The following is a 23612-nucleotide window of genomic DNA, read 5'->3' as shown; positions in this document are numbered from 1 at the left end:
GGTTAAAAACGTGATGCCACGTACCATGATTAGAAACTAAGAAAATAGCTCTTCGGCTGGAAAAATTCAAATAACTCTCATTCTCCTAAGTACGTGGATAAAATTAGCTTAACTGCGTAAAGTGAGACTGTTAAAACTCATCACAAATTAAGTGCTTCTAAGTCAAATTCTAATGTAAATACATTAAACATTTATACAGAAAATGTAGTATCTTAAATTTGTGATTGACGTATTAAGGGCAAAGGTAAAATGTATTATAGCATTTCCAAATCTCAAATCGAATGTCCTACTGTTCATGCGACAGTTAGTGATGCGCTACCTAAGCTAATTCTCATGCAAGTTACTGTAATATTTGTCTTTCTATCTACCATATGTAAAAACGATTTACTGTTATACACTTAATGATTGGTAGGTGGCAAGCATCTCTGTTACATACGTCACCATTACATACTTCATATTTGGTAGGTGAAAGACTTCACTATTAGATACATCACGTTCGGTAGGTGGCAAAATTCACTATCACATACTTTATGTTTGGGAGGTGGCAAAATTCACTATTACATACTTTATGTTTGGTAGGTAGCAAAATTCATTATTACATACTTTATGTTTGGCAGGTGGCAAAATTCACTATCACATACTTTATGTTTGGGAGGTGGCAAAATTCACTATTACATACTTTATGTTTGGTAGGTAGCAAAATTCATTATTACATACTTTATGTTTGGCAGGTGGCAAAATTCACTATCACATACTTTATGTTTGGTAGGTGGCAAAATTCATTATTACATACTTTATGTTTGGTAGGTGGTAGAATTCATCGTCACACACAAATCTGTTTTGTAACTATATTGAAGCTATGTGAGAAGTACAAATTTTAGGAAGATTCCAGTTTAAATCTTTTTTTTACCACGTTTTAGAGCAAGTGAAAAGTTTGACGTCTTTAGGTATCCCATATATATCGGTTTTTGATGACGTTGAGGTCATGTGAGAAGTCTGAAGTTTTTGGGTGGTGTATCCAAGTAGAGAATTGTTGTGGTAGTAGACATCAATGTTAAGAAACCTGACATTCAACAGATAAACATTTTTAAACTGAATAACATTTGGGAGAAGTGTGTGTGTGTCTTTTTCTTATAGCAAAGTCACATTGGGCTATCTGCTCAAACCACAGAGGGGAATTGAACCTCTAATTTTAGCGTTATAAATCCGTAGGCTTACCGCCGTACTAGCGGGGGGGGGTGCCATTTGAGAGGAACTTGTAATGCTAACTGGTTAAGATAAACAGTAGACAATAATGACGAATACTGAATGAGATAAACAATAGACAATAATGACGACTACTGAATGAGATAAACAATAGACAATAATGACGACTACTGAATGAGATAAACAATAGACAATAATGACGAATACTGAATGAGATAAACAGTAGACAATAATGACGAATACTGAATGAGATAAACAGTAGACAATAATGACGACTACTGAATGAGATAAACAATAGACAATAATGACGAATACTGAATGAGATAAACAGTAGACAATAATGACGAATACTGAATGAGATAAACAGTAGACAATAATGACGAATACTGAATGAGATAAACAGTAGACAATAATGACGAATACTGATAAAGATAAACAAAAGACAATAATGACGAATACTGAATGAGATAAACAGTAGACAATAATGACGAATACTGAATGAGATAAACAGTAGACAATAATGACGAATACTGAATGAGATAAACAATAGACAGTAATGACGAATACTGATTAAGGTATTACAAGTATAAAGTTTTATTTCTAAAGATAAGGTTTCGTACACAATGTGCGAATTTCTCTGTTCATTATTTAATGTTGATGTTAGTTACTTTTATCTTACCAGTTTAAGTTCTCAATCACATGATCCTGCTTTAATTACATTACGCAGTTTTTGGCAGTAAAATGTTCATATATTTCAATAGCTTGGAAAAAAAAAAGACTTGAAAATTTTAATTGGAAAAAAATGCACGCGATGTTCGATTAACAATTTAGCTAAATATCATTAGCATTAAAGATAAAATAAAATTATTACATATCTTAATATATTGTGTACAGTCATGCATACAGACCTCTGGCGTTTCAAATTATACACCTCAGTTATTTTGAAAATTTTAATGAGTTGATCGGGTTAGAGTTAAATCAATGGTTATAAACTGAATTATTTTTAACCACATAAAACTTTTGAATTGTACGTTGTTTTCTCTAACTACATTTTATTTTCGATCGAAACGAAATGACTACTTGCTTGATAAGAAACTCAGGTTTCCTGAGCGACTACAAAGTAGCTACGTTTTTGTAATGTAAATTATACTTTAGTTTTATAATGGTTGGTTAGTCTAAGCTACGTGCAGGTGGCGTATGTGAAATAAACTGCCAGGTCAGAGACTTCTATTGACCAGAGTAAAAAAAGAAGCAGTCAGCAACACCCATCGCCACAAGGGCTATATTGATAGGACTGATTGTTACATTTATAGCTCGCCAACAGCTGAGTCACAGGAGGTTATTCAACAAATGGCCTCGGATCTGTTACTAGCATGTTAACTACTATGCTAACCCCAATACTACCACTAAGTTTAAATAACCCAGTTACATAGTTATATAATTTGTTCGTATCGTTCTAAATAGTAAAAAATAACCAATCACACTGTTTCTTTTTGCTTTTGTTTTGTTTTAGCATTTGATGTACATCATTTTTCGGATACTATAAACTGACATTTATGAAATTAAAGCTCAAAGCTACCTGCTAATGATTAGGAAAAGAAATTAAGTTGAAATTCATCAAAGGTTGAAAGATAACGCTTTAATTATCCTCTGTTACTATCGCTCCACTGAAGTTAAATATTATTCATTAATATTACTATAGACATAAAATACTTGACACCACCATAAAATTCTACATTCGAATACAAAGATACTTGCTTTATCGTAATATGATCTCCTTTACGAAATAACAACATTTCATATTCTAATATACAACTGTCACCTTCAAGATATCCAATAGTAATGATACCTCGTAAAAGTAGATCTTCTACGTTTATTTATATTCACGACAAGTTGAGAGTGTAGCGTCATAAAAACAATACTTATAATTTTTAGATGCGCAATCAGTAAAACTTTCATCACAAGGTGAAACTTTGAGTTAGTCAGTGGTGATGGTTCGTTGATAATTGGAGTTTGTCTAACAGCAGGGCTTCAGTGTGTGTTGTTACAATAACTGATGAAATCTTGGGCGAAAAAAAAATGAAATGTATATGATGAAAGACTCAACAGTTAAATAGAACAGAAAATAAGAACCATGAAAAATCCTCCGACAGAAAAAATGTAGAAGCACACAAACATATAGCAGGGTATTAAAGCAAAGACAAAATAACATAAACTACACTGTACTGTCTGTCTTACATCATCATTATTTCTGTCGCTTTCACTGATTAGTTGGTAGTTTGTCTGTCTTTTTGCGTGACTGGTCGTTAGTCTGTATATCTCTCTGACTGGCTGGCTGGTAGTACATCTCTTTTTACTGACTGGTTGGCACTCTGTCTTCCTCTCACATATGTTAAACATGTATAAAAGCTGAATATCTTCTAGGAACCCTTCCATTAACTTTTAATGAATATACAACAAAGGTCAAATACATAACTCAAAACGTTTTTACTAAATTTGAGCAAATTTGATAAAAAAAAAAGGTTGATTGATCCCAACGACCAGTTATATCTTTTGTTAAATATAGGTCAAAGGTCAAGGTCACACTAAAGATCGACCAATTACAATGGTAGAATTCGACCAACATATTGAGATGGAGATGTGATCTTTGCAACTGCAGCCACATTTTTTGACAAGGAGGACATATATTTTTTATATATTTTAGGTTGGTTGCTGCAAAAGTGAAAACAATAAATAACTTCTCGTTTTTTTCCTTCCTGTATCTGTTTATGAATATGTTTTAATTACTTTTTAACTAATCAATTTATCTGCTTACGGAAATGCGCCGAGGAGACCTTGTAAGTTTACAATCTCAAAGATTTAATCAAAGAACCAACATAACCTTATCCAAAACTTCCTTGCCAAAAGGACGACATTATGTCACCACCAGACCTGTATAGCTAGTAAATCTAGAATAATAACTGTTTATCAGACTAACTAGGAATAGTCCGCGTTGGGTTATAGTCCCAAAGGGTCGCCATCAGAACGTTAAGGCCCTATTATTTCAGATGGCATGTGCGATCGTGTTCCGTTGTGTGGCACGCTAGTTTGATTACGGTTTATTTGTGTGTATGTGCGGAAAGAAGTTAGCGATAACCAAGATGTTTACGGCCACTAAAGAAGAAAAATTCATCAAAAAGCAACCACAAAACACGCGTTTCGAAAGGTATTGCAAATAACTGGATTTCTATACCAATATGTGACTTGTTCTACTGATCCCAAGTTGAAAGGACAAAAACTTCTCTCTCCAGTGGTTCTTTCATACACACGGATGGACTTCTACTTACACGGAAGCCAACTCTTTTCTTGTAAAGTAGTGTTTGCTACAAATAACCGTACCCAACACGAGAAGAATTGGAATTAAAAAGTTATTCCTAACACGCACACCTCAATAACAAACACTGTAGATTTATACGGAAGCACTATTTTCCTTCTTCACAATCTGCGCAAAAACCAAAACAAAACCTAAACACAAGTCAGTTCCAAAGGAAACTTAAATGCCTTCTTCTTTTTCTTTTTTTTCAGAGAAAAATAATAATTAACGTTCGAGTTTTGAAAGTATACGAGAAGGCGCTTATATCAAAATTTTACTCTCGTTTATAAATCATGAACAACAATTTTCAAGTTACCTGGATTTTTTTTTTTTTTTTTGCTGCGAAATTGTATAAGACGAAGCAGAGACACACGGATAACTATTGACTTCATAGAACTAGAATAATCTATTGTCATGTAAACACACCTCATCTCCCGAGGGCTTATAACGTTACATAGAGTTTGATCAACACAGCGCAGGTAATTTATTCTGTGTCTCTGCCCTAAAAACGAAGAAAGAAACACAAACTTAAATAAATATTAAACTTCAATTTACCTTTTCCCATGGTCAGTTGATCTGCTAATAATATAAGATGGATTTACATTTATGTCGAACTGGTCTGGCCTCAAGGTACGGTTCGCGGAATCGAAACACCTCGCCAAACACACTCCTTTTCGCTGTTAGAGCGTTGCAATGTAACTTTCAATCTCATTGTTCGTTGATAAAGAATAGCTCAAGAATTAGCGGTTGGTGATATTGACTAGTTACCTCTCCTCTAATCTGACATCCTAATATTAGAAATGAACAGCGCAGATAGATTCTGAGTACCTTTTCGCGAAAAACAAAACAAAACAGGACAACTGTCGTCTTATTAATAAACTGATTAAAAATACTAAACACCATCTTCCAAATACTTGTCTGGATATATATATATAATCAAAATACAAACTTCATTCACACCAGTACTCAATGTCTGTGGATCTATTTCATAATTTATATTTAAATAATTATAGTTAAAATGTAAAAATATGAAACTACTGTGTCTTGCAATTCATTCCTCATGAAAAGTCCATAGATTGGCTTTACTTAATTTTTTTTATTGTGTATTAATTTTAATTTTTTAAGTTTATTTGTTACTGCACACTGCCTTTAGATTATTACATAAACGTTTTGTATTATTTTTGTTTTGAAATACTTAATGTTTTTACAACTAGATTATATTTTACTTTTATCAACGTTATCTTAAGAGTATCAAATGAACATACCACTATATATATTTGCGAGCAAAACACTCGTTTATTACCACGCGAAAACATTCACTTATACTTTTTCCTTCTCGTTTCCGTAAATATTATTAGCTGACTCCCTGGTGGCAAGAAAAAGAAACATAGATGTTCGTATCTGCGTGCGAGATATAGCCTGTCAGTTCACGATCAGTTCTGATGGAGTTGTATGATGACTGGATTCATGACTTCTGATGGAAACAGTTGGATTTCTGACATGTAAAGATTCAACATAAGGATTGTATTTCTCTAGTTTTTTTTTTTTCATATGCATGTGGGGGAAGGGAACAGGTGGGCAGATATGGTGCTCTTAAAGAATACAAACAAAGCTTCTCGTGGTAACCATCTTGAGCATTCTACATTCATAATGGAATCTCGTCTTTCACTATGACTTCCTATGCACTCAATATATCATATAAAACAACAAAAAACTATGGTTGTTAAAACATCAAACAGTTGTATATCTAACTTGCTTGGATACTACATAATCTCAAAGAACAGCGGTTATAATACTAACTGTATTTTTGCTAGCTCTCATTTCAGAAAATAAATCTCTTCAAACTTATTTTTTTTCCTTTCGGTTGTTTTGTCTGTTTTCACTCTGGTAGTTTCATACGAACAATGCAATGCTATCATGAAGTTAGAAAAACGCTAGAATCAACACCTTCATTGTCCACTTTTGAGATAAAACGTAAACAAATCAAAGGTCTATATTCACCACGGAGAATAATTTCCATTATTTTCAGTTCCTCAAATAAAAAACACAATTAATGACCAGATTTTACAGCATTTAAACAAACTCCCCATGAAGATATGAATCTTAAATTCTGAAGATTTCACATTCTGCTAACTTGGTTATGTTAATGCCTTCTTTTTATTAGTTGAAAGACTGAAAGTAATTTCTATCTTAACTAAAATTTTAAGTAAATAGACTCATGAGAATAGATTGTTTGTCGGCCAATTAAGTTCATGTTCACGCCCAACTGGGCGTTGTTCTAATTTCGCGACTACAATCTATAGTTTAAATCCTACTGAATTTATTATAGTATATAGATACCGAGATGAACTATTTTCTATTTTTATTATTGTTATTATTTCATACGGTAAAATGCTCTGGAGAATAATTGAGGAATGATAAAGTTAACGTGTGTGAATACATAGATTCGTTTCAAACGCTAATAATAGAAGCACAGTTTAGAGCGGCATCTCGTGACAGTTTAATCAAGTATAAGTAATATGTATTTGCATAATTTACCAGAAATGTGACCAAATGGGTTTATATGCCGAACTATAAAACGGAGATCCCTTGGTTTAATCGTAATAGGATAAAATAAATAAAAGGATAATAATAATAAATCGCAATCTGCAGTCTGGGGCAACTGTAGCTGCGTAATAAAAGTGAAGGTCAAATTACATTTGACAATAGTGCCCAAAGAGTTGGTATTGTTGACTAAATTAGGTCTATGATAAGACAGAGCAGTTTCTTCAACTAAAACCTCTGATGAATCGCGCCAACAGAGGCACGTACTTTAGCGCCCAATGCAGATAGTTCAAGCAATTATAAGAAACATATACCTGTGGATAAGGGCTGATAATTCGTATCCCGTTACACCAAACATGCTTGCTCTTTCAGCCGTGAGGGCGTTATAATGGTTTGTCCCACTGTTCGTTGGTAAAAGAGTAGTCCAAGAGTTAGCGGTGGGTGGTGATGACTAGCTGCCTTCCCTCTAGTCTTACACTGCTAAATTAGGGACGGCTAGCTAGTCTATAAGTAAGAATCTGATAAATCACCAAAAGAATCACGGCTTTTAATGCACCTAGTGATGATTTAATGAACTAAAAGGCACAAAAATATTTAACTACAATTTTTGATAAACGAATCAACAGCTGCTGTTAGTATAAAATATATCTTAGAAATTAACAGTAGATACCAATAGGCAGATGCAAGTATCCATATCGTAGAAATATTCGTTTGTATAACTTTCTGACGTCACGAGAAAGCTCTACAGTGAACACTGACTCATTATATTAAGAAACTTCTGTTTCAGTGCCACTCATTGGCATTCCTGGTAATTAACGATGCTCTTATGTTGTTGTTTTTTAAACAATCAATCGAAGAAAAGTATTCTACAAATTAGTAACTTTGGCAACTTAAAACTTGTTCAGACAATTATTCATCAAGCTAATTTTGCGTAAAACCTACAGTAATGTGTAAATGTAACACGTTCTTGTAGGAGCTATGTACGAAAAAACGAAATGTTTACTTTAACTATTTTACATGTGAGAAGTGTAAGCAAGGGTGCGTCAACAGCAAAAAATTAGAAAAAATATCGCAATACATTAGTTTAGCATAACAGCTTACAAAAGAAATACATACGAAACACAGAATTTACAGGTCAGCAAAAATACTTCACCAAATAAGCCACCAGAGATCGCGACCAACAGTAGATTAACGAAGCCGCATTTATCACCTGAAACATTGACATATTTGCATGGATTACAACTATTTTCTTGTAACCGATTGCGTCCATACTTCTGATTTTATTCATTGAAAACGTCTGAATATAAATACAGCTCAAATCTGTAATCCTACGTTGTCTTAAATAACATCAAAAGGATGTTTGTTTGTTTTTTGATTTTCGCACAAAGCTACTCGAGGGCTATCTGTGTTAGCCGTCCCTAATTTAGTAGTGTAAGGCTAGAGGGAAGGCAGCTAGTCATCACCACCCACCGCCAACTCTTGGGCTACTCTTTTAGCAACGAATAGTGGGATTGACCGTTACATTATAACGCCCCTACGGCTGAAAGGGAGAGCATGTTTGGCGCGACGGGGATGCAAACCCACGACCCTCAGATTACGAGTCGCACGCCTTAACGCGCTTGGCCAGGCCGGGCCACACATCAAAAGGAAATCAGAATTATAATAAATCCATACAATATCTGTCTGATCGTTCCCTAAAATATTCGAGAAAGAAAAAGGGCTCGTATTAAAAAGATATTTCCAAATATTCAGATAGAATTCTCATTAGAACGTTATAACAAGAAACATGCAGCATTAGGTATGTTGGTTGTTCGGAAAGTCACTGTGCAATTTTGTAATCATAATTTATTCAGTCTATTTCAAGCCAGCAACTGATAGCGGTGTTTAGAAACAAAATAAGAAGGATCCAGGCCTGTACTGATGCCAACGGGGGTCGCTTTCAACATTGTTTATAATTGTCATTCATATTTACCTCCTGTATTCTATATTGAAACATGTTTGTTAATAAATATATAAGTGCACAGTGACTTTCCTAACACCCTGTATAATCCTCGTGTAGCTTTGCGCGAAATTCGAAAAGTAAGCTTTATTATTTCTCTGATTTTCAGTAATTACGGGAATAATGCTCTTTTTTTCTCACAATTTTGGTAGCACTAACAATAATATGTTTCAATTTACCAATTCTCTTCTCGATCTTAACTGCAAATCCTAAAAATAAAACATATTACTCAAATAAAGTAGATGTTATGAAAAATTACTTAAACAAAAAAGAAGATAATTGGAATATCACATTAAAAAATTATGAATATCGTGTTACCTTGTGAATTAGCTTGCAACGCTAAAACATAATATTCAGTCTTAACAGATAGCCCAGTTTTTCGCTTAACATACTGAACTCTTGTCATCAAAAACATTCCTTGCTATGGATTGATAAAATAATTAATAAACTGCATAAAAAAAAACAATATATCTCTTGAATATCTCTTATAATGCTATTGGTTTTACTGCAAAACAATCAAAAGACACTAACCAAAAAACATAATTTAGATTTAATTAGAAAAACTATCAAACACCCAACCCATCGAATAATTCACTTTGACTTAGTCTGTCGCTTGAAAACTGTAGGAATCTGAAATTACAATCTTATAATAATGCATTTCAACACAGATAGACGACATCAAACAACGACTTCTAATTAACAGCCGAATAAAATTTGCAAAATAATTATAGTCGATAGTCAGATATAAAATGATTTTCTCAAACTAGAGCACTAATAATATTCACAAATAAAAAGTTGAAACAGGTCGCTGTTAAACATAAATGAATCAATATATAATACTAGTTCAGGTTAATGTCAGTTAAGATACCTCATTTACCAGTAAATATTATTTTAACTTTCTATAAAACCAACTGGAGTTTATTGCGAGGCGTTTTTATAAACGTAAAATAACTTTTAACTCAACGTTTCGCTATTGCAATTTTGTCAGGAGCTTTCGATTTCCGACCAGTTTACTACTAAGAATATTTTGTGATGATTCGTGGTGTTCGAATTTACTCAGTTTGGTTTCCATGAAGGCTGGATAATAGTAAGTAAAACGTGTCTTAAAATAGTTGAATGAGGTAAATATTACTGGCTGATTTGCAAATAGATATACATTTATTTTGAATAATGTTTCCACCAGATGTTAGCGTATATGTTACTTACACAGACCACTGTAGTTATAAAGTACCCGTCAGATGAATGAAAAAAAAAAAAAACCTGGGGAATTTTTTTGATGTCACTAGGGAGCGCTGTGGTAACAGAACATTCGAACTCACTATTGTTACATTAATAACTATAAGTTAGGCTCACATTTCAGACACCAGAAGCTAGAGCGCTTCAGAATTCTATTTATTTGTTTTAGGAAAATCGTCAAACTTCTCAGGATCTATCTACGCTGATTTTTCTAAGTGTTACACTAAAAAAAAAAGACAACTAATCAACAGCCTCCATCTGGAACATTAATTGAATAGTTGAACTCGCTTGTCATTCTTATAACGTTCCCACACCCCATGGAACGCTCTCACAGCACAGGAAAGAGAACCATGAAATCACGAGTTCACAGTCCAACACACTAACAGTAGCTTCGCCAGGATTATTAATAAAAAATTTTTTTTTTATTTCGCGTAAAGCTACACGAGGGCTACCTGTGCTACCCGTACCTAATTTAGCAGTGTAAGACTAGAGAGAAGGTAGCTAGTCATCACCACCCACCGTCAACTCTTGGGCTACTCTTTTACCAACGAATAGTGGGATTAACCGTCACATTATAACTCTCCCACAGCTAAAAGGGCGAGCATGTTTGGTGCGATGAGGATATAAAATAAAGTAGCAGGATGTACTAAGAAATAATAAAGGTCGAAAGAGAAAATTAAATAATACATGAACAAAGTAGTCCCCAAAAACTAAATATCAACAACATAGAAAGTACACGAAGGATTTTAATAACGAAAAGAACGACAAGTTGTAAAACATGGTGGAGAAAAAGGTAAACGAAGTGTAGGAAGAAATAGCAAAATAATAAAATATGACAAAGAAATAGTGTATAAAAAATGGAATAGACACACATACAAAGAAATGAGATAAAACACAAAAAGAACAATACAGAAAGAACGGATAAAAGAGTAAATTACAGAACATTACAATCCTAATTAATAATGTTACAATTAAAAACCAACAAGTTTAATTACAGTTGAATGTTTTCTACAGTTGATTCAATGCCAGTAATTCAGTATTTAAAAGTTGAATTATTTTTAGCATAGGGGCCAGTGGTACCGAGACGCGCTAAACCAACACCATTCCTGGTATTTATATATATTATTTTGATAGTCCTTGTTTTAAAGAGATTAAATCGACTTACTTCGGAATATAACTTGTTCGGACTTGTTTGAATAATAATGATAAACGTTATTTCCAGAATCAAGTGTTAAAGAGCGACAATTACCTTATTAGTTGCTCACCTCGCACGTGGAATCCTTATCAATAGTGATGTTTAATCCTAGCTACACAAACTTTATAAACGCCGCCGTAAGTTATTAGCGGCCGAAAACTTCTCCAAATTCAGACGTAAACGTGGAATGAAATAATCAGTGTATAAGCTTGGGGTGTAATTCAATCTGTTCCACATCATAGAGGCTGCTTGTTATGGATTAGAGTTTTGTCTTTCCTGAAACATGAAAAATATTTAAAGATCCCACTAAATTACGGTTAAAGAAACGTGTTCAAACTCCTAATTACTATGATGACTTGATTTTCATGCATACTAATATCCTCAACGGTCGACTGGGGAGCCATCTAACGGGAGAAAGAAAATAAATACGAAGGAACAGCTAAGTGATGTCGAATGGAGTCGATGTTTTACTTTTTAATTAATCTCTAAAAGAAAAAACAACAACTAATTACACTTCTCGAAAAAATCCTAATAACCGTTAACTTACACTGCGAGCTAATCGATTTATATTTTACCTTTGAGATCACTTTAAAGTTGGAAAATTAATTTTGTTCTGATGTTAAAAACGAAACATAAAAACTATGAACATTAGCAATTCAGTTAAGCAAGATGGAAGTAGCAGAAAAGTAGGAGAGTGTGATAGAAACAATCAATTTTAAAAGAGAGAATTATTATCTTACCATTCAAATACGTTAACACTAAAAACTTATCGAACGTTGTATAAACTAGATTCGTATTTTCATTCACGAAGTTAGAATCGAAACACAAATCGGAAAAAAACAGTTTAATAACGCATTTCAAATTCATCTAAAAGGTTTCTGTCTGTTAAACTAAAAGATCATTTTAGATCATCCTCTCTTTAGTCCCGTTGTTGTTTTATAAATATTTCTTACTAGTTCATTGATCAGTCGCCATAGCAGCGAGTTTGATAATAGTTGTATTGTTTTTGGAGTCTAATACTTTTATCACCAATTACATTTTAAAAAATGATTTACTACTGATATAAAGAAGAATTATTAGAAGTATTTCATTATACATAAATACAACAGTATCCTCTCCTTCCTTTCTCTTTACATCATAAATAGGAATGTCTGTTTCACTGTTCTCCTATTTGTAAAGATACAAGTTTTTCCTTTCTCGTTACATCAAAGTTGTAAAAGTGTTTCACTGTTCTCCTATTTGTAAAGATACAAGTCTTTCCTTTCTCGTTACATCAATTATAAAAGTGTTTCACTGTTCTCCTATTTGTAAAGATACAAGTCTTTCCTTTCTCGTTACATCAATTATAAAAGTGTTTCACTGTTCTCCTATTTGTAAAGATACAAGTCTTTCCTTTCTCGTTACATCAAAGTCATACAAGTGTTTCACTGTTCTCCTATTTGTAAAGATACAAGTCTTTCCTTTCTCGTTACATCAAAGAAATACAAGTGTTTCACTGTTCTCCTATTTGTAAAGATACAAGTCTTTCCTTTCTCGTTACATCAAAGTTATAAAAGTGTTTCACTGTTCTCCTATTTGTAATGATACAACTGTCGTTCATTTCTTTCACCAGTGAGAAAAGCTTCTCTCTTGTTCTTGCCGAAGTAACAAACATTTCTATCACTATTTCATTTGTTGTGACATTACAATAGCCTCTTTCTTCTCATTGCTCTGGCTACAAAAGTCTCTCTTGTACTTCTCAATGTTCTAATGTTTCAACAGACTCTCTCGCCACACTTCTTGCCATGAGATTATAATATTCTATGCTTCCTCTATTTCTGTCACACCTACAATATTTTTTTATTTGCCCTCCTTCACTTTCCTTTTCTTCTTGTATAAATCAATCGGTCTACCATGTCTGTTTCTTTAGTTTATTTGTTTTTAGTTAAGCACAAAGCTACACAATACACTCTTTGTGCTTTGTTAACCAAAGGCGTCAAAACGCGGTTTCTAGCATTGTAAGCCCTCATACATACCGCTATATACTGGAGGAAGGTCATCTCTTTTGTGTAATGTTACAATAGTTAGCTTGAATTTGCTTTTTCTTTAAAACAGGTGTGTGGTTCTGGCGCTTCCCTTCTACTTGATATTTATCATGTCACTTTCATAGAGACATAGCTGCTCATTTTTACATACAAACCCACTCTGCACTTACCATATTTGACTACTACAATAATATTAATCGACTTATTGGTTGAAAAGTCGCTACTAACCTGACAAAAAAATAAGCCACACTTTACTTTGTTTGTTTTTTAGTAGTTCACAGTTTTAAACTTAAAATGGCTTAAGTTGTGTCAAGTACATGATGAGATCACGCCATAACCTTCTTAACCCCCTGACGTAAGTTTCAGTTCACGTCTATTTCTTGACTAATCCTCAACCTACCGACTGCTTTTCATATTATCCACTATCTACATAGTTGCTATATTGCATCGAATCCCCGTCATACTAAATATACTTTCCCTTTCAGACCTTGGGGGCGTTATAATGTGACGGCGATCAATCCCATTATTTGTTGGTAAAAGAGTAGCCCAATAGTTGACGGTGGGTGGTGATGATCAGCTCCCTTCCTTCTAGTCTTACACTGCTAAATTAGGGACGGTTGGCACGTCCTGGTGTAGCTTTGCGCGAAATTCAAAACGAACAAACAAACCTTTCACAGTATAAACAGAATAAGAAACCAAATCAGAGCAGAAGCAAAATTGTTAAAACAAAAAAATGCGATGATTTCTGCTCTCAACTTAATGAAAAACAGATCCGAAACAATTTTAGACACACCTAAAAAGACTCGCAAATGGAGACACAACAACAAGAAAATACCCACCACTAGAACACAATAATACCACAGCAAATAAAGAAAAAGCCGAAACATTCAAAAAACAACTTCAAAACATAAATGTATACTTTTATATCAAAGTAAACAACTTCATAACAAATAACAGTGAACTTTTTGAACCACTTTTCCCTTTCAACTTAAATAACTATCAAATCAACAACACAAGCGAATACAAAAACACAATTTCCGCACAAGAACTCATAGAAACAATAACTAACACAAAAATAAATCTCCAGGAGAAGATGGCAAGCCATCCTTCTTAAAAAGGCACTCCGAAATTATTTGAACATCTCACAGCAATTTTTAATTTATCATTAAACACTGGTTATATCCCGGTTTCTTGGAAGCATGCAAATATATTAATGTTCCATAAAGAAGAAAAGCCAGCCAATAACCCAAATAGCTTCCGACCAATCAGCCTGACCAGCTGTGTAGGCAAAATTCTTAAGAGAATAATCAGTAACAAACTCTCCACATTCCTGGAGACAACATCAAAGTTACCAGAAAAACAAAATGGTTTCAAAAAATTCACACAAACTACGGACCATTTAGTCAGATTAACCGAAGCAATCGTTGATAGTTTTAATAAACGAGAATGCACTGTCGTTTGTTTTCTCGATATTGAGAAGGCTTTCGACACTGTATGGGATAACGGTCTCCGGTTCCGAATGCAAGAAATGGGACTACTGCGGTGAACTATTCGCTGGCTATCTAACTTTCTGGAAAACAGAATATGTAGAGTTAATATTGAAGTGACCTCCTCAGAGTGTTTTACTCCAGAAGCTGATGTCCCTTAAGGAGGGGTGGTTAGCTCTATCCTATTGATTATGTACGTGAATAATATGCCTCTAAAAAATCCAAATAATTGATACTTCTCACAGTTCGCTGACGATGTGGCAGTCTGGTAAAGGTCACCAACACCAGCCATAGCAGCCACAAACACATAACCACAATTAAACAGAATAAGTGAATATTGTCAAAAATATAGAATAAAAATAAACACAACTAGTAGTATTCACAAAGTTAACTAAACAAAAAAGCACAACCTCAGATCTATATGAATGGAGCTCTCCTTCAGACTGCTACATCTGCAAAATTTTTAAGACTTGCATTAGACTCAAAACTAGCGTGCGTAAACCACACAAATAATATTAAAACAAATTTTTGGCGAAGAACAAACTATGCTAGGAGTCTAACAGGTAAAAATAGTGAAGTAACGGCAGATAACATCATAAAAATATATAAAACGTACATTAGACTAGTCATTGACTATGCAGCCCCTGCATGGATAAGCGCAAGTAAAAAACTACTTCAAGCAAAACTACCAACAATACAAAATACACTACTCACAACAGTTTATAAAGTACCCAGAACTACTTCATTAGTATTCATGCATAAATACGCACACATAAAAACAATAGCAGATAAACTTCTACATAGTACAATAAACTATTTTGACAAAAATTGGAGAAAAAATGAACTAGTAAGCGAACCTGACAGGTACTGTATACATGATGAGGATAGACCGAAACACCTTTCCACAGTGAATATATATTTTCAAAATAAATAAATTTAAAAAAGCCATCTATGAACTAGACTCCACATTAGTTTAGAGTTAATTAATAAACATTAAAGGTTTTTTTTTTATGTAAATGCTTCATAGTTAATACCAATCTAATAAAAGTGCAAATAATTATGGAACTATAAAGAGAAGTGATTTATTTGCACAAAGTGTATGTGTAGATAGTACATGGACATTGCCCTGAAAGGGACCTGAGTAAGTGTGGGTCACTCTGGCCCTTGTGTACAATGTATAAATACACTTGACAGTTGCAAAAGTAAAATTTAAAGGAAGGAGGAAGAGGTCGATGAAACCTGACCCTCCTGGGTATATAAACATCAATACCCAAATAACTGTGAGAGAGGGCGAGGTCTAGTGACTGGCGTTGCGGATTGTGTATCGATAAGTCCGTTTCTACAATGATGCGAGTGAACACCCGACGTTATTTCATTTATTGGTTATTGTAAATGAACCAGAGGTCGGAAAGAAAATATTTTCAAGTTACAATTAAAAACGTTTACTTCATTATTACCGTTAAAATTACCTTTTTAAATACTAAAAAACTACAATCCAACTAACGTATTGGAGAAAATAAATATAAAAAAGGTCACGTTATTGAACAACTCAAAACTTCAAAAACAGTCTAAGTGTAATTGTTGATTTAAACGAAGAATGTTCAGGGTTGAGAAAATATCTTGAAGTCAATATCTATAAATACACCAAAGAAGAGAAGATTCTTACAATGCGTCACCCCGAGGTGGTTCATCTCGGTCGATCATGCTGCGCATATCAGATTGATAGAAAATTGCGAATTTTATATTACTTGTATATCTTATCTGTTTACTATTTCCTGTGTATATATAATTCGAAACAGTTTCGCTTGAAGATAAATATTTATGAAAGTTCGAATCTTTTCTCTTTTAATTAAATTCTTCTTTTTTAATCATAGACTACTCTTCAGTATAAACCTCAGAAAACAGCGAAACATTCTTTTAAAAAGTAATACATTCAACTGCAGACTTATATCACAACTACAAATTCTGTTAACAACTTAATTTATTTTAATTTTATATTTTTAAAGTCACGGGTTACGCAGTAAGTAATATTATTAGTAATATTTAAAATTAGCACCTAATGTTTTCAGTTGTCCACATCTAAGTTCCATGTAAAATACGCTTCAAAAACTCTAGACTCCGGTTTATTAAAATCCCGCCCTCTAACGACTTTCAATTAAAATTTAAAGAAGCGTTTAAATAGTCAATAAAAGAATTTTTCACATTTCAATATTTTCTTTTCCTTTGCAACTGCAAAAGGAGAAAACTTTAAAAATAAGTAAATTCGACCTGTTAATAAAATCAGAAGTGCAGGAAAAAAACGTTTGCTTGCTGGCAAGGGTCAATGTTCCAGATTTGTAAATATTTTATTTGTAAAGTAACTCTTAGACTCGAACTATTGGTTTTTCCAACGTACATTTATCTACAAATATAGCATTTTAAAATTAAATTACAGTTTTAGAATTACAATCAACAGAACGTTTGACCTCAAATGATTCTTGCCATTTTCGACCCAACATTTAAATTTCTTATTTGTTTGCTTGGTTATAATTAAACACCAAGCTACACAATGGGTTATTTGTGTTCTGCCCACCACGGGTATCGAAAGCCGGTCCTGAGCATTATGAGTCCGCAAACATACCGCTGTGCCACTGATAGAACTGAATTTCTTAGTCAAAAATACATATTCGTACACATTAAACATTTTTTTATTACATGGTAAATTAATTACTCGTTTCTTTTCTTAATTTCAGAAAATATCAAAGTTTAATCTTGTAGAACTGAAAGTTGCTCTTCAGTGCAAATGATTTACAGTTTTAGAAAGCATGTTTAACTTCTCATCTACGATGTATTTCTGATAGAAGTTGATATTAATGAATATCTCCGGACAATAAGTTATGACTAATGCTAAAACATTGTTATCCTGATATTTAATTATTTTCTTCTCCGCCCTCCTGTGGCAAAACGATTTGTCTATTGCTAGAAACCGAGTGTTGATACCCGTGATGGTCAGAGACACATAGCCCATTGTATAGTTTTGTGCTTAATTCCAAACAATAGCACTCGTGTAGCTTTGCATGACATTCAAAAACAAACGTCGATCATTCTTTTTTCGAGTATTCTTTCAGTATTTTAATTTGAGACGATTTTGTTAACACAAAATTTTTCCCAGTTTATTCCAACTCAAAATAAATTGTTTCTTGCACAGTAAAATAAACGTCCAAAACTCGATACATGTGCTATTAATTTGGCTTTTATGTTTTTTATTATCTCATAATAGCTGCTATCACTACAGTGTTTTTACACCATATTCCTATAATAACTGGTTTCATTAGAACAAAATTATTATTAATAGTAGTATTTTCTCAAGTTATTCATGGCTTTCTTTCTCCATTGAAAACATTATCTTTTACTTCATAACAAATAAAAAATGTTATTTTCTTTCAGATCCAATCTAATTCCGAATTGATTCCACCTGGTGGTTCAGAAGATGACTTCGTCTTAATAAGAGATTCACCCTATTCCCTATTTTCATAAAATAAAACAAACTTTTAATCTTAACTTGTATGTATATCCTTCTTGATTTAAATGTTATTAGGCCTATTATCCAGGGTAAAGTTAATTCCTTGTTTTAAAAGTCTAATTTCATTCTCATCTTAATCGGTATTACTTAAAACCTTCAGGTATTCAACGATTATTTTCTACTTTCAGAAGCCAGTTTGCTTGGTGTACTGTGTCCAACATAGATGTCTTTGTTCTACCTTCATTTCTACTTATGTTGAACTTTATCTCCTATGCACTCTTATATTACCATAAACTTCGAAAAGTGGGGATAATGCTATGAAACCAGCGAGATAAAATTTTGTTAAATAAATAGCAAACCTGGTAGAAACTCACTTATTATTTAGATTCAAAAACTTGTACTTTTATTTAAATGTTCCGTAATTAAAGTATTATCTTTGTAGAATTTGAATAAAGTTTCACTACATGCTAAAATAATTAGAAATATTGTCATTAACTTTGTTTAACGCAAAACTGGAGTTTATTACGAAACATTTTATAAAGACAAATAAAATAACGACCTATATCTTCAGAATGCAACTTTATTAGCTCAATATTTCAGCTTTGTAAGGAATTATCGATTTCCTACCAGTTCACTAATCCAGTTGAATCTAAATTGAAACATCATTAATGGTAAATTAAATACTGATGCACGTGTTTAAAAAGCCCAGATCATATTAAAATAATATTATTCTTGTTCCTACAGTCTAAACACATTTACTTTCATGAGATAATTATTTATATAATCAGAAATATGTTCCGTAACTATGGTATTCTCTATATAGAATTTGAGTAAATCTTCACTCAACAATAAACTAATTAAGAAGTAGATTACTGAAATTGCACGTTTTAACGAACAAATGGAATAATTCACAAACAACATATACTCTATACTCCCATTAACAGCATTCGTTATGATGTTTAACATACATTATATCTTTATCTTCTGCAGCATAGCTACACGAAATATATATACGCTAGCCGTCCCTAATTTACCAGTGAAAGACTAGGCCAGGACTGGGCAACTTATTTTTCATCGTGGCCACAACTGTAACGAATGAAAACAACGTTGACCACACTATTAAAAAAAAAAAAAAAGGAAAGTTGTTACTTTAATCAAAATAATTTCATTTCAGCTAACCTTCAATGTGAAAATTGATGGAGGTTTTCATCAACAAGTTTTGTGAAATTTGGCTTAATATTTATGCTTAGTGAGCATCTTAACTCTGCCTCTAAATTTATGTCAGTAAGCCAATATCTGTATCTAGACTTGGGAGAATCTAGCGTAGAAAGTGTTGACTCACACACCCATGTGGATCCAAACATGAAAAATAATTTTGAAATTGCTATCTTTAAATTTGGAAGACTCATTTATCAGAATGGTGAACCACATCTCTCCGATAGAACATTTTCGTTTGCCTTTTATGTGTTCTACACTGTGCATGGTAAGCATTTCGTCTTCAATTCCATACTTATCCAAAGACAAAAAAAGATGCAATTTCCTTACTGAAATTTCCCAAGTCTAATTGAAATGGTTCATGCAAAAATTCAAATATCAGTTTCAAATTTTTAAATTCGGAGAAACATTCAAATTTCTGATATAGATTTTTGATCCAGTTTACATAGAGATCATCTTTAGCATCAGAGAAATCATAGCATTATTTTCTAGAAAACAATTCAACTTTGTAAGATGTGTCAAATCATTCTTTTGTAATTGTTCCGCAAGGAGGTTTAGCTTTAATTGAAATTCATAAATAGACTGTGATTACTCACTTATTATTTTACCTCTTCCCTGAAGTTTCGTATTCAAATTATTCAAGTGAACCATTGTGTCGCACAGAGAGTGCAAATCACAATGTCATGACATTTTCCAATATGACACTCTTTCATTTGAGGAAATAAGGAAGCAATTTGTTTCAAGACTTTTCCTGTACTTAACCATCTTACATTTGCAAAATCAGTATGATCATCAAAAGGACAGTTACTGCTTTTCTTCAAAGACTCAACAAACTGTCGATGAATGAGAGAGCTTCCACTTCCAATATAATTCACAATTTTTACAACAATATCTATCAAATTTTTCAATTCTTCACTTCTAGACACCTGAGACATAAATATTCCTGATGCAAAATGCAATGAAAAGATGGTAGCTTGGACTTTACATTATTTTCAATTAAATGATGCTTCAAAATAAAAACAAATTCTTAATTTTGCCCCAGTCATGGTGGTAGTACCATCTGTTGTGATAGAAACCAGTTTTTTTTTAATCCAGATCGAATTTTTTTGACATTAAGAACTTTTTCAAAAATATTTTTCCACATGTTCTATCTCATAATCCACAAAGGCCAAGCATGTTTTCCCTCACTTGAAGATCTGAAGTTACATATCGAATCCAAAATATTAATTGTGCAGTGTCACTAACACCTGTTGACTCATCTAGTGCTAAAGAAAAATACAAACAGTCTTTTAGTTGTTCAACCAACTGATTTTCTACGTTTTTCACTAACTCTAGCATTCTGCGAAAAAATTGTTCTTCGACTAAATTGCAAATTATTTACCTTTTGAAGAATATCATCTTTTATTTTTCATAATTCTGCAACAGAGTTTTAATGACCAAAATCAATATATCTTTTACTAGTTCAGCATCAGAAAATGATCTCTTTTTTTTTAGCTAGAATCTAAGCTACTTTATAGATAACTAACATAACTAGTTCTATCGATTATAAAAATATTTTAGGCCTCACTTTTGTTCATGAAGTTGTGCTTTCAGACGGATAATTTCATTCATACGATTTCTGCTATCAACTGGAAATTTTACATGAAATTCATTGTGAAAATTGTTAAAGTGTTGCTTAAGGTTGTATACGTTATTATTCCTAAAAAAATTGTTATACAAAAGACACACTGGCTTATTATTTGCTTCAATCACTGCAAATTTCAACTCCCAACTTTCATAAAATTCTCGTTTCACGTTTTTCCAATCATGCCACATTCTCTTTACGTCAGTAATGCCTGAATCAATTGTCTTTATTTTCTGAGTGTTCACCATCATCTGAATCCTTTCGTTTTCAAAGTATCCACTTGTCCATATTATGGGATTAAAACAAAATATATTTAAACACTTAAAAGTTGCACAATAAAAATACTTGCAAGCGTATGCAAAACAACGCACATTCGATAACAAACATCTAAACCAGACTGACGTTCCAAAATGGGCGGAGTCTGTGGCAGTGATGAAGCGCGCGATATTACCGATGGTGTGAGGCAGTGCAGTTCCCGATTACCAAAATTTCGATAAAAAAAATAATTGATGGATAAAGTTGATTCCTCAACTCGAGCTAGCCAGTGGCCATGGAGTTGCACACCCCTAGACTAGACGAACGGCAGCTAGTTTGGTTTAACTTGTTTTGAATTTCACACAAAGCTACACGAGAGCTATCTGCGGTAGCCGTCCCTAATTTAATAGTGTAAGGCTACAGGGAAGGCAACTATTCTCCACCATCTATCGCCAATTCTTCAACTACTCTTTTACTAACGAATAGCGGAATTGAACGGAACATTATAACGCCCCCACCCACCTGACTGAAAGGACAAAAACGTTTGGTAGGACAAAGATTCGCACCTGTGCCTTAAACACCTGACCTACATACACGTTTCTTTTAAAAAAAAGGTCACGATAAAAACTGTAAGTGAATAGGCCTAACATGGTGATTTTTCTTTAGCAGAAATAAAATGCGCACATAATATACAGTGGGATGAGTACATTATATTAAAACGATTTCAAATACGTATATCAGCAAATCACGTGATAATCAGAGCTGGGATAAAGTTGCAGTCGCACAAAAGTTATCAAAATTACGTGTTGATATTATTTGGCGTTTTACTGGTTGCGTAATGACATCGAAAATTTATTGCTTTTGAAAAGGATATGTGACAACCCTTTCTAACGCAAAATATTCATACACTCATATCATAAAGCGAAATTTTAGATGTTTCAAGACAGAGATTACCTTTGTACTTAATATCTTTCGAAAACAAAGGAATATGGATGAACATGAGACACCAAGCCCATCCAGAAAAAGACCTGTAACAATCAAAGTACAACATCTTTTAACAGACGAAAATCAATCAGTACATCAAAGCCATCCACGTGTTCCAAGCAACAGATATCAGTTCAACCACTGCACACCTCAAGAAAATGGAAAATTAAATGGGCATTCACGTTATTCCAGATGAACACATACCAGTTACGTCACTACAGGTAGTTCTTATGGATTTATGTGCGAACGAGCTGTTGAAATGGGTGCTGGAAAACCATCATCCTTGTGCACCTTCGAGGAGGGTGAGTGTTCTATTGATCATGACAGCCTTACACAAATCTTTGCAAAGGAAACTACAATAAAAGGCAATTGTCAATGATGCACAATCGTCAGATAGATCATGAACTGACTTCACGACATGGAAAGTAACGACATAATAAGGTTTCAATTTTTTTTTGCAGACAAAAGACATGAAATATGAACTGAATACTTTCTTCAATAAGCAATGTTCTGAAAGTCTTAAATGATGAATTTATAATTTACCCTTTTTCTAGTACAGAAGTTCCCGTTTTTAACACTGCTTCTAGTGTATCGGTTACTGTTCATAACACTGCTTCTAGTGTATCGGTTACTGTTTATAACACTGTTTCTAGTGTATCGGTTACTTCATAACACTGCTTCCAGTGTATCAGTAACTATTTATAACACTACTTCTAGTGTATCAGTTACTGTTTATAACATTCCTTATTGAAATAAACGATTGTTTCCAAGTCTTCTTACCTCCTAATGGATGTTTTAAACAGTTTTTCTAGCGTGTAAGTGAGATATTCTCTTAATATTCCAATGCGTCAACAAGTCTTTCAAACTCTTTCTAACGTGTCATGGGTTGTTTTATTTCGTTTCAGTACATCAACTGCATATAACTGTTTGCACTATTTAGTCGGCCTTTGTTCACACTACCAGGCTGTTCTATCCTATGAATGCCTAAA

The sequence above is a fragment of the Tachypleus tridentatus genome, chromosome 7 (genome assembly GCF_004210375.1).
Source record: "Tachypleus tridentatus isolate NWPU-2018 chromosome 7, ASM421037v1, whole genome shotgun sequence".
Classification (NCBI taxonomy): domain Eukaryota; kingdom Metazoa; phylum Arthropoda; class Merostomata; order Xiphosura; family Limulidae; genus Tachypleus; species Tachypleus tridentatus.
Note: the sequence above shows the minus strand (reverse complement) of the source record.